We start from the raw sequence: 12532 nt of genomic DNA, 5'->3' as shown, positions 1-12532 counted from the left end.
ATGGGTGGCTCCCTTTCCGTTCTGCCATCAAACGGGGCTCCTTTTGGTGAGAGACTACCCCACCTCAGCCAGGACAGATGTTATCACGAATGGGAACTGTGGACATTGAATCCCTGCTGGGTGGCTATCATTTGTTAGGGTTCAAGCCAACTCATTCGATATGAGAATTTCAGAAAGGAAAGGCTGTTAAAATAGGTAGAGATCACCCCCACGTAAGTGTGAGGGCAAAATAGGGGGCAAAGAAACACTCTCTTCAGTCTTTTGTCTCCCCAAGGAAGAAAAAGAATACCCATCTGGAAGTTAGATGTTCTGAAAAGAGATATGACCAGTTTCCAGGATCTGGGTCATAATCATTAAAGCTCTGGCTTTGTCACCTTTTCTCCCGTGGGCACTCCTGTTGAGGTTGCCTTGTGAGACAAACAAAGGTATTCTCTCTCCATGAGGGGTTCTGAAAATACCTCCGTTATTGTATAACCAGATTGAAAATACCTCCTGGGAAATGAGATTGCTCCTTGACCTTTTCAGATAAAGGGCTGGAACCTCTAGTCCGTGTATACTCACGGCCTGCACACTCACTGTCCCAAGTGACGGTCCTTGAGAATCCTTGTTTGCCAAGCTTGCTCTCTACCCAGCGCAGATGGCTTGGCTCAGAAAGTTGGGTACATATGCACCTTCCAAGAGTTCATTAGACATGCTCTACTTTGGATCACGTGAGTTTGGCTTGCTAGAGATCAAAGTCAAGCTCACTCTGTTAAGAGCTGCATCTTCAGTGGGTGCTAAGCTAAAGCTACAGACTAACTAGATCCAAAGGTTGTGTTGCTTTAGATCTAGCCTTTCCTCTGGAGTGTATCCTTCAGTTACTAGATGCCTCTTCTGAAATTCAGCTAGTTAGGGGTCTCAAAGTAAGGACCTCAAAATGTTGGCTTGTCTGAGGTTTTTAATATAGCTGTAAGAGACTCATAGTCATAGGGAAAACTAAAATTTGGCTCAAACAAAGGTGAGTTGGAGACCCTTAGCTCTGCAAACTGGGGGTGGGGTGGTTATTAAGTTCTCCGGCTCGTGTAACCAAGTCTCTTTCTTTCTGTCTGATTCTATTCCCCAGAAAGATCTTGTACCCCTATCAAGGTATATTCTCCATCTTAGACCTTTGGACTCTCTCGCTTTGTCTTTCGATTTCTATTTCACATAACTCACAGGGGGTTTAATCATCAATGGAAACTGAGCGCCAGGATCTGCAATTGGTTGGATAGGGCCCTAATAAGAAGTGTTGTGGTAAGGGATACGCCACCACTGTCTTAAAGGCTTTCGCTTCTTAATCTCTCCACTGAACCTCATCAAGGACCAATAAGAGCAAAACAAATCTGGCAAGGAAACCAGGGTTATATATAACAATTAGAAGAGGTCAACTAGAAATTGATTGCAAAAACAAATATTTACTGCATAATTACTTCATATCAGGCACAGTGCTAAATAGGACACACACTTAAGGTCCCTGCCTTTACAGGGTTTCCAGGAAGTTTCTGAGTCTACTGAAAAGACTCAGGTCACAATTTTAAAAATAATCTTTTTAAAAAAGACTGAAGCATAAGCTTGAATTTAGCCTTCAGCTCCAGCAGATTCTTGGGCACAGTTAACCAACATATGAATCTGGTGATGTCATAAGCACTCAGATCATAATGGGTACCCAGAAGGCTAAACTGTCCTTGTTTACTCCCCGTAACTCTAGCTCCAAGACCACTTTCTGATTGTGTCCCAGTAAAACTGCTTGAAAAGCAAAAGCCTCAAGCTAAATAAGCCACCTTCAGAAATATTCAAGGATGCTCAATAATGCTGGGTCTCAAAACTCTGACAACTAGCTTTCTTTTTCACCCTTTATTCTCCCACAGTTACAGGTCTATTACCTTATTAGACCTTCCATTTAAAATATATACCAGTTTCCTTTTTAATAAAATGTAAGCCTCGCTTTGCAGGCCTGTGTACATGAGGTTTCAGAATTATTTGGGGAGTTTTTTAGAAGCACAGATTCCGAGAGTGTCTCATCCAGTAAACCTAAGAGGTGCTTAAGAAACTATTCCCATGATCGGCCACGTTTAGAAAATCACTACTGCACAAGCAGAAGCTCGAGGAACAGTTATTCAACTTAGTTTGTATAAACACTCTGACATACTTTAAAAAACATCTGAAAAGAATGAAATGAAAATTGTCCTAGACATAAAAAGAAACAGTGACTGGCCACCGGCTAGAGAACTTATGGAATTTATTTACCTTCAAGAAAATCTTACTCATCTTAAACAAAACACAACCATCACCCTCCACCCCTAATTCCCTAACTACCACTCTATCCTTTTATCTCCCTCCACGGACAAATTTATTTTTAAAATAGACTATGGTTAGAAGGCAGAATAGTAGATACCTTTAGCAAGCAAGGGAGTGACTAGAAGGGCCAGGAGAGCTTCTAGAGTACTAGATATACTAGTATGGTCGGTTTGTAAAAATTCACTTGTGATCTGTGCATTTTTCTGTATGTATATTATATTTCAACACTAAGTTAGAAAGAAAGACTGTTTGCTTTCTCTACTTCATTCTCTCCTCCCTTCACTACTCAAAGTACCTAAAAACTGTTCTCCTCAAGGCCACCGGTGGTCTCCAAGCTACTAAACTCCAATGAACATCTGGCATCTCGGTTGCGCCCTGAAACTGGCGACCACTCCACCATGTTCAAACTCTCTCTTTCTTTGTTTCCAAGATTCTACTCTGGCTCCATTCTACACGCTTTGTAGGGCATTCTTTAGCTCTTCTTTTGGGCCTTCTCTTCCTCTGCCCATCTCTCCAAGGTTGATGAGGCCTTAACCCTCTTCTCTTCTCACTCTAGAGCAATTTCATTTAAATCTAAGTCTTCAACTCCCACCCTATGTTACTGATGCCCAAACCAGCATTCCCAGTCATAGCCTCTCCCTAAACCTCAGGTTTGTATGTCTAACTCCCCACAACATCTTCGTCAGGTTTTTCAATCGCTACCTCATAATGAATTCTCTTTCTCCAGAACCTGTTTTTCTCTAAGTTTCCCCACCTCAAAGGACAACATCAAAGCAACTCTTTAATGAAACAATAACACTTCAAAAACATAAGATGTGGTCGCTGCCTTCACAATCTAATAAAGTGGATAAACAAATAATTACACCACCTGTGATAAGTGCACCAAGAGACAAGGGACAGGAGTAACATGGAAAAAGGAATAATGTACCACGACTGGAACTGCTGAGAAACAACTGCAGAGAGAAGGCAGAATCGACAATCAGAAAGTTTATGGCTGCCTACCTGCCTGGCACCCACTCGCCCTCCCTCCCTTTTTTTAGCAAGTTTACCCAACAGATACGAACAGCCTCAGTAAAGAGCAGTAACGAAAGAAACCAAAGGTTTGGAAAATGAGGATGATTTGTGACACATCACAATCTTTTCAGTTATACTCATAAGTAGATAAGATCTCCACATGGAGCAAACGCAGACAACCATAAACCATGGCTGCTACTTTAATAGCAAAAACAATTCCAATCAAAAAGTTCCTTTTTAATATCAAGGTCAGACAGGGTTTTGATGATAATCTACTCAAAATAATTTTGTATCAAAAATAGCATAAATAAATCTAATGCTTTAATTATTACATTTTAGCTGTGTCATATAACCTGTACATTAAAATGTGCAGCTGTTTCCAAAGTTATTGTATAAGATCATTTTTATATCTATTACTATAGAAAATAAATATATTTGGGAACATTTTAAAGTAAATGCCATTTAAAATTAGATATTTCCCTATTTACAGGAAATGAGGCACAATTATATATTATTCCCCCCAAATGTCACACCATTTTTGTATCTTTAATCAACCTTTTCTGAAACAATTTCCATCTGCAAGCATTTTTTCATTTAAAAACAAAATACTTTTAATCTGATTCTTTTCAGTTATTTAAAAGGTAAAAATCTGAAACGGATTTTTTAAAAAAGGTCTATGAAAACTGACAATACTTTTGAGGTATTCTTGTTCTAAAAAGAGAACATCAAACAAAAAATAAACTATGTAAAAGAATTCAGGGTAAAGCAAAATGATGAAAACAATCAACAATTTTGTCCAAATCAGGCCGCATTGCTGTCTTTAGTAATGTCGTGAATTGAATTAAAAATACAGAGAAACTAATTGAGTTCATATTCTTAATACATTAAAAGAATATGCTCTCCCCAGAGAATGAGCATCCAGTTTGGTATCTACATTTTATACAGCAATCCTTTCTAATCTGGAGGCGACACACCAAACTGGTAACAGACTTTCTCTGAGAAGGCGCTTAGAGGGAAAGAGACAATGGAAACCTGATAATTATCTTAACTATACTGTTTTGACTTTTACAAGAAAAAGTTATTTCGGTATTATTTATATAATTTTTAAATAGGTATTTTCTCACCTCACACCCTTTAGGATGGCCACTATAAAAAGACAGAAAATAACAAGTGTTGGTGAGGATATAGAGAAACTGGAACCCTTGTGCACTGTTGGTGGGATTGTAAAATGGTGCAACTGTTAAGGAAAACAGTACGAAGATCCCTCAAAAAATTAAAAGTAGAATCACCATATGATCCAGCAATCTCACTTCTAGGTGTATATCCAAAATGATTGAAAGCAGGGTCTTGGGGATATATTTGCAAACCCATGTTCACAGCAGCATTATTCACAATAGCCAAAAAGTGAAAATAACCCACGTGTCCATAGAAAATTAGAGAGGAAAGAAAATGTGGCATATACATACAATGGAATATTGGAAGCTTGAGTACATTACGCTAAGTGAAAAGACCAGTCACAATAGACAAATACTGTAAAAATGGTGGTTACTGGGAGCTGGAGGAAGGAGGAAATGGGGAATTGTTTAATGGGTACAAAGTTTTAGATTTGTAAAATAAAAAAATTCTGTAGATCTTTTCCACATTAATGTGAATACAGTTACTACTACTGAACTGTACACTTAAAAAAGATTAAGATGGTAAATTTTCTTATGTGACTTTTTACAACAAAAAATAAATGAAATTAAAAAAAAATTGTTAAGACGGTAAAACAGAAAAACTCACTGCAGCCAGAAAGAAAAATAAACTACACCTCCTCAAAAAAATATTTTTTCTTTAAAGTAGTAGCCTTGATAAATCATATACTGAGTCAGAATTTATTGCAACTATTTATATAACAAATAAGTAAAGGACATTTACTTTTAACATGTGATCATGTGGTTTCCATTTCTAAATGACTTCAGATCAAATTTTAAGCTTATAAGAAAACTGGTCTCAATATATTTGAAATGAATGAGAAAAACTGATAAGAAAATGGCCTTTGTTTTAAAAGGGGGGGGGTTTGAGTTTTTTTGAAAATGTCAAACTGAGGGAATACATAAGTATGCCCAGAAACGAGTCTGAAAAGATATTAACAGTGGTTTTTTATAGATTGTGGGATTAAAGGTGATTCTTTAGTATTATTCGCATTTCCTGAAGTTTTTACAATGAATATTATTTTGTTATAATACGCAAAGAACAAAAATGGCTGGCTCCTGAGGATAGCCTAAAGAATTTGCCACCAAGAAGATAACTCCAAATAAAGAGGGACAAAATGTTTTGATCAGTGATGATATTTTTGGCATAAGTATATTGATCAGTGACAGCATGTTTGGATAATTAACTGTCCTCTCGAAAAGACTGTTTTGATGGGCACTCATTTTGATATATACATTTGAGAGCACTTATACTTCAACAACAACAGAAACCACAATTATTTCAATCTGTATCATAGTGAAGGCATTAGGTAGCCAATATTTTAAGAGTTCAGACTTTAACCAACAAAAAGAAAAACTGTCTCCCAACTACGACAAGCAGAACTACTTTATGACAAGCTTTCGATTCTATAATTTTGTACTGGAGTAATTGATATCTCCTTGTTCTACCTTAACCACTACAGACAGACAGTGATCTAAAGAGGTGACAGCAGAAAAATAATGAGTCTGCTTTCAAGAATTACATTATCATTTTCTTACGGAACACCAACTTCTATTTTATCATTGGAGGGCGAATTCACCACAAAATTAGGTCAGCAAAGCAAAGAAACTATGCTTCATCTGTAATTGTTTCATTTCCTACTCTTTAAAAATAGTTATCAAATTTTGTTAAATTCATACATAAAAAAATGATAAACGTGTCTGATAAACAGGAAGGAAACCTCAGGGCCAAAGAGTGAGATAATTGTTCCTTCAGGCAAGTTTTGAGTCATCTGGTTGAGCTGCACTGGTTTCACAGACTTGGAACACTGACGACATACAATTTATCATATTTCAAATTTATTTTGAACTTCCTCATTCAAACAGAAACTTATGACTGCTTACCTAAAACTCCTATATGTGTATATATACGTACGTATATATATGTATATATTTTTTTCCCTCTCTCCCTCCACTTTCCCTCCTTTCCCTCCTCTTCCCTTCCCCCTCTCTATATCTCTGTCTCTTTCTGTGTGTGTCTGTCTGCCTGTCTCTCTCTCCCTCTCTCTCTGTCTGTCTCTCTCTCTCTCTGTCCCTCTCTCTCTCTGTCTCTCTCAGAATGGCATCCCGAGATCCATCCATTCTTTTCTGAGTTAAGGGAACATAGGTAGTAAAAGAAAACCACAGGGGAACATTTACTTCAAGACTTGCCTTTCAAATGTTTCTATATTTTCAAGCAACTAAAAAAAAATCTTCATTTTCTAAGAGGAAGAGCTATTCTGTCAAAGTAAAGTTTATCCAGCCTTCATTTCCTAATAGATCACTGTGTGCAAACAGAACATTTCCTAATAGGTTTCGTTTCCTAACAGACCACTACACGCACAGAGAATGCCAAATTCACGGATGACAACTGCCTTCAACCTTGTCTGTTAGTCATGGGCTTTTTCTTCTTTAAGGAAAGCAAAACTGCAAAATTCTTTTGGGAAAAAAATCACGTGCAAGGTTCAATTCAGCTCAATTTCCTTCCTGTTTATCAGACAAGTTTATTATTTTTCTGTGTGAATTTAACATAATCTGGACTCATAATGAAAATTTCCACGAAAATAAGGAACAAGTCAAGTCAATATTTAGCCTATACATAACAACTTTTAACAGTGCTCCCAAATGATGTGACTCCATAAGCAAGCTCAGAGTCAATATTTGCCAAGTTAGGTAAGCCATCATCAGAGTTAGGTAAACTTGTCGAAGTACTCCCTATCACCGGGTGCTTACTTACTCACTTACAGGTTTATCCCGCATCATAATGCCACACTTGAATCAGCACCTCTAATGGAAGAGGAGATTCATTTCAACAAGCACAAAGGAAAAACAGGCTGTTATTTCAAAAGGACTGACATTTGTGAGATGAATGAACCTTTATTATTTTCACACATCCTATTTAAATAGACCATTCAAAGGAATGAATAGACACAGCTGGAAAAAAAAAAAAAAGAGACCACTGGGTATCCTTCCCGACTAAAGCAAGGAACATGCACTTGTGAATTTATTTCTAGCTCCCATAGAGAGCTCCTCATCTTCACTGAACCAAACAAAGACATCCTTAAGTTGGAGCCAGTGTGGACTTTGAATAAAACACACTGCTTGCTTCAGAGTCGGAAAGAAGTAGGAAAACAAAGAGTGACTTATTTAAAGTGCCTTTAAAACAATATTCATTCAAAACACAACTGTATTATCTATAATACTATTATCATGAAAATATAGCTTACTATTCAAAGTTATAGGCTCTCAGCATACTGAAAACTCTACAACCTTTGCTCTAAATTCTTGCTTCTACAAGTTTTAGCACACAATGAACACAAGTTTTAAAGCTCACTACATTAAGAAACTGACACTGTTCAAGCTTTCTAACAACACCCGCATGAGGCCATGCCAAAATTAAGAAAAATTAGCAAATGTAAAAAACAACTTCCAAATTCTAAAATATATCTTTAGACTGAGATTTTTTTTCCGCCCCCGAAAACATCTACGTAAGTTTCATGCTGTATGCACTAATCATAAATTCCACTTAGGCATTATTGCAGAAAATCAACTGATACAAATTCTTTTAATTCCTTCATTTTAAAAATCTTTTGGTATTTCCCTGTCATACTATTAATAACTCTCAAGTTTTTGAAACAGCTACATATCTTTGCTATAGAGATTTCTTATGCATCTAATTAGGTGCAATAATTTTAAATGTACAATACAAATAACAAAGTTCATTTCTTAGCCTCTAAGAAGTTCTAGTTTAGTCTAGAAAGGACATGGGTGTGAAGCACATGTACATACAGATTATAAGTTAAACCTTTATATCATAAAAGTCTAAAATATGCATGGGCTTCATGGAATAATAAATTCATAGTTCTCCATTTTGCCTCTGCCCCCATTCTTTTAAGGTATAATTCATCTACTTTCTTCTCTTCCAGTGTTAGCTGCACACGAGAGGCTATTGGCATTTTAGAAGTAGATGGAAGAATGTTACAGTGGCCTTAAGCAGAATTCAGTTCCAAATGATCAGTGAATTTATCCAAGTCTAATCTCTTTTATAGTCCTAAATCCACAGTGCTAACCTGAAATTCTAGATTACCTCGGTGGACAGATGTGATACAGAAGGGGCTGAAACACTTTACATTCATCTCGTGCTTTGTAGTTTAATGTGCTTTTCACACATGTTATCGCATTTGAACCTCCCAACAATACTGTGCAATGTGGAGGGGCATATTACTGTCCCCACAATACCTCGATAAGGGGATGCCAAGAGATTAAGAAATCTCATTGAGGTCACTCTGCCAGAAACCAAAAACACCATAAACAGAAGCAGAACCTGTGCTTTCTGACTGCGTCTAGCAGTGCAAGGTAGTTTTTTCTTCTTGGAAGGATAAGAAAGAGGGAAAAAAGCCAAATAATTCTGCACATAAACATGTATTTATGTGAGTAATAATGTATTCACTATAATTCATCAAGAATTCTCTCAGAAATGCTTAAGTTATAAGGGGAAAAAAATCTTTATTATCTTTCAAAATATGTGACATTTAAAATAATATTCAAGTAAAAAAGTTATGGTACTTTTCCAATTTACAGATGATTTTCCTTTTCCATTTAGCAGTGTAATTTTCCCCTCAGTTTGTACTAATAACATACTAATCATGATAAGAAAATTAATTTCAATACTGTTGATTGTACACCTGAAACTTACTGGATTTCGTTAACCAATGTCACCATGATTTAAAAAAAAAGAAAGAAAATTAATTTCAAAAAGAAAAGGCAATAAAAGCATTACAAGACTAAACAACCACAAAGAATATGTGAGATAATAATACCTATAGTCAAGGATACCGTCACCTCGGGCTCCTCTGCACAGTGAGCTCTGGGTACAGGTCACATCTCTGTCCTTCAAGAAGGGATTGATAAAGACCAGCTTTCACTAGGCCACCTTCTCGCCCTTGAGGCATCTGATGATTCCCACATCTCCAGTCCACAGTGCTCTCAAGAAAACTCCATACCCTTGGGTTTCATGTCAACTTATTATCATCTTGTAATGTCCACAGATATTCCAACAAGCCCAGCCTCTTAAAAAATCAAATCATCTCCCCGCAAATCACACTCGGCCTTCTCCCACTTTCTCATCTCAATGAATGGTTCTAAAAGCTACTAAATTTTCCAAGCCAAAAGCCTGGGCAACATACTTGAATTCTCCTTCTCCCTCCTCTGCCACATCCAGCCAACTACCAAGTTTTGAAAAAAAAATACTTTCAGAAAGCCCCAAGAATGTGCACCACCATAACTCTACCGTAGCAGCCTCTTACAAGAGGCCAACTAAAAGTTACTATTAGGTCACATTTACTGGAACCCACTCTGTGCTAAACCTTAGGTCTGAGTTAATTTAATCCACACGACAATTCGAGGTTGTTGTTAGTCTTATCCTTGTTTAATAGATGAGGACGCAACTATAGAGAACTTTGGTATCTTGCCCACAGTGGCACGGTGAAGCCCAAGGTCTTAACGTTGCACTGAACTCTTGTCACTTCCATGTCTTGCATGTGCTCTTCTGCTCTGCTTGGAAGGCCCTTTCGACCTTGTCTGCCCAGCTTCAAAGGTCAGTGCAAGCATGGTCCCCTCTACATGTCTCCTGATGCCCCCTGCTGGTGCTCATCCCTCTAAATCAGAGGCTCTCAAAGTTGGCTGAAAGCTCTAAAAACTGGATGCCTAGATCCCAGTCCGAGATTCTGATGGCATTGGTCTGGGTGCAGCCTGGGCATCAGGACTTATAAAAGTTCCCCTGGTGATTCTAATGTGCAAGGCGAGGTCGAGACCCACTGCTCTATATTTCTGCAACGCTTTTACATGAGAGCACTTATCCTACTGCATCAGAACGAGCTGTTTATGTCTGTGCTAACAGCATTGTGAGCTCCTGCAATGGAATTTTCATAGTCACCTCGGGGGCTTTTTCAAAACTAAAGGTTTGTGGACCTCACTTATAAACTAAATCTTATCTATGGTCTGAGTCCTGGAAACTATTTGTCTCTTGAATAATTCTGATGTGTAGCCAAATCTGGGACTCTCTCCTAGGTAAGAATTGGGTTTGTTTGTTTGTTTGTTTGTTTTCATTTGTACCCTCCAGGTTACAGCACGATGCCCAGCCCATGACAAACATTTGTGTAATAAATGAAATCTAGTGATGTGAATCGGGACTGGGTGTATGTATTCAATATTCAAGCTCGCTGAAGCAGCACCCAGAAAAGCTGCTTCCTGCAAAAGAATGCATTGAACACTGTGCAGCTTTTCAAATGTGTTTTTTAATCCACCAGTGCCCCCTACTGGCCTGAAAATGAATAGCTAAGACAATGGTCACAGTTTAAATATTTTAATTATATGTGCACATAACTAGGCAGGCACTGTACTTTTTCCACCAACACCTATACTATCAACTCCTTTGCCCTCCAGTCCTAGGTGATTCAAGCTGATAACTCCCAAACCAAGATCAATCCTACCATTTGTTCTGTTCCCACTCCCAGACTGCAATCGTGATAGATCTGCCTTAGCAGCTCTCAGCAAAGCCCTCAAAGCCTCTCTTTTTTGTTCCTTGGTCAGTGCCTCTTCCAAATTCCACTACGCTCATAAAATCACTCGCCCTTGAAAACACAAGAAACCATTCATCTACCAATTTGCCTCAGTTATTGCTATTCAAAGTATGATGGGTGACCAGCAGCATCTATATCATCCAGGAAGTTGTTTAAAAAAAATGGAGAGAATCTCAAGTCCCACCCTAGTTCTACTGAAGCAGAATCTGAATTTAAACAAGAGTTGTGTGCATATTAAAGTTTGAGAAGCACTGGTTCTCAACTAAACCTAACACCGACATTTTATGACAAATATTTTTAAGTAACTCTTTTGCTATCTTGAAATAAAATTCATCACCCACTTACACACATTAAGTCCAAGACAAAGAGACCAGTAGATCAGTACCGACAGTAACATAATAGAGAACAAAAAAGGAAAGATTTATAAGACTTGCATTTCTGTTCATAAATGTTCAACACAACTAAATTAAAGATGTGAGACTAACCCGAGTTTCCAAAAGGTACTCAAAGTGGGTGGTACCATCCAGATGAGAATGACTGGTCTACAATCGCTCCCATCCTTCTTCCATCTCACAGGAGGAAGAGATTCTCTCTTGTAAAAGCTCCCTCCCTACATTCCTCCCTAGGCCATAAACATTGCCAAATCTTGACTACTGCAACAAAACAACTCTAGAATCTTGACCCAACATGTCCCCCTAGTTAGCATATTCTCTCCTTCCCTTGACAGTCAAGCTTATTATTGTATTTATACATCTCAGTCACCAACCATATTAATTTAGCTTTCACTTCCATCAAAAATCTACATGTATCATGAAAACTTTCCAAATTGCCCAAATCAACTGATGCTTCTCCAAACTTAACTAACTCATCTTTCTGTAATGGACATTGATGGTTGCACATCCAGTCTCCACTCCTCCGCTTTGTTTAAGAATTCATTTCTCTCTCATATGATTTGGGTAAAGTGACCCTACCCTGACCGATCCTGTGTCTAAGCCAGTCAGAGCATGGCGTTCCCCCAGCAATCGCTATTGGGTCAGGAGCAAACACCTGCTCTAAGTTGGTCCAACCAGACTGAAGAGCATAATCCAAGCATGAGAGTTTTGTCCTCTCTTTCTCTTGCTCTAGAAAGAGAGTTTTGTCCTCTCTTTCTCTTGCTCTAGAAAGAGCAAGAGAAAGAATGGGAAAACATGTGTTACAGGCAGTTATCTTGCAACCATAGGGGAACCAATCTTACTGTTGAAAGTCAAGAAAAGAGATGGGTCCTTGATGACATTGTTGACCCACGGGAGTCCACCTCTCCTCTGCACTTTATGAGATCATTTTCCTTACTATTTAAGCAATTGGGTTTTCCCAGCTGAAAGCATTCTAACACAACCTGTCCTTGAAACTTTCCTCCAGTGATTTTCTAAA

Source organism: Pteropus medius, unplaced genomic scaffold (genome assembly GCF_902729225.1).
Source record: "Pteropus medius unplaced genomic scaffold, Ma_sr-lr_union100, whole genome shotgun sequence".
NCBI classification, from domain to species: Eukaryota; Metazoa; Chordata; class Mammalia; order Chiroptera; family Pteropodidae; genus Pteropus; species Pteropus medius.
Note: the sequence above shows the minus strand (reverse complement) of the source record.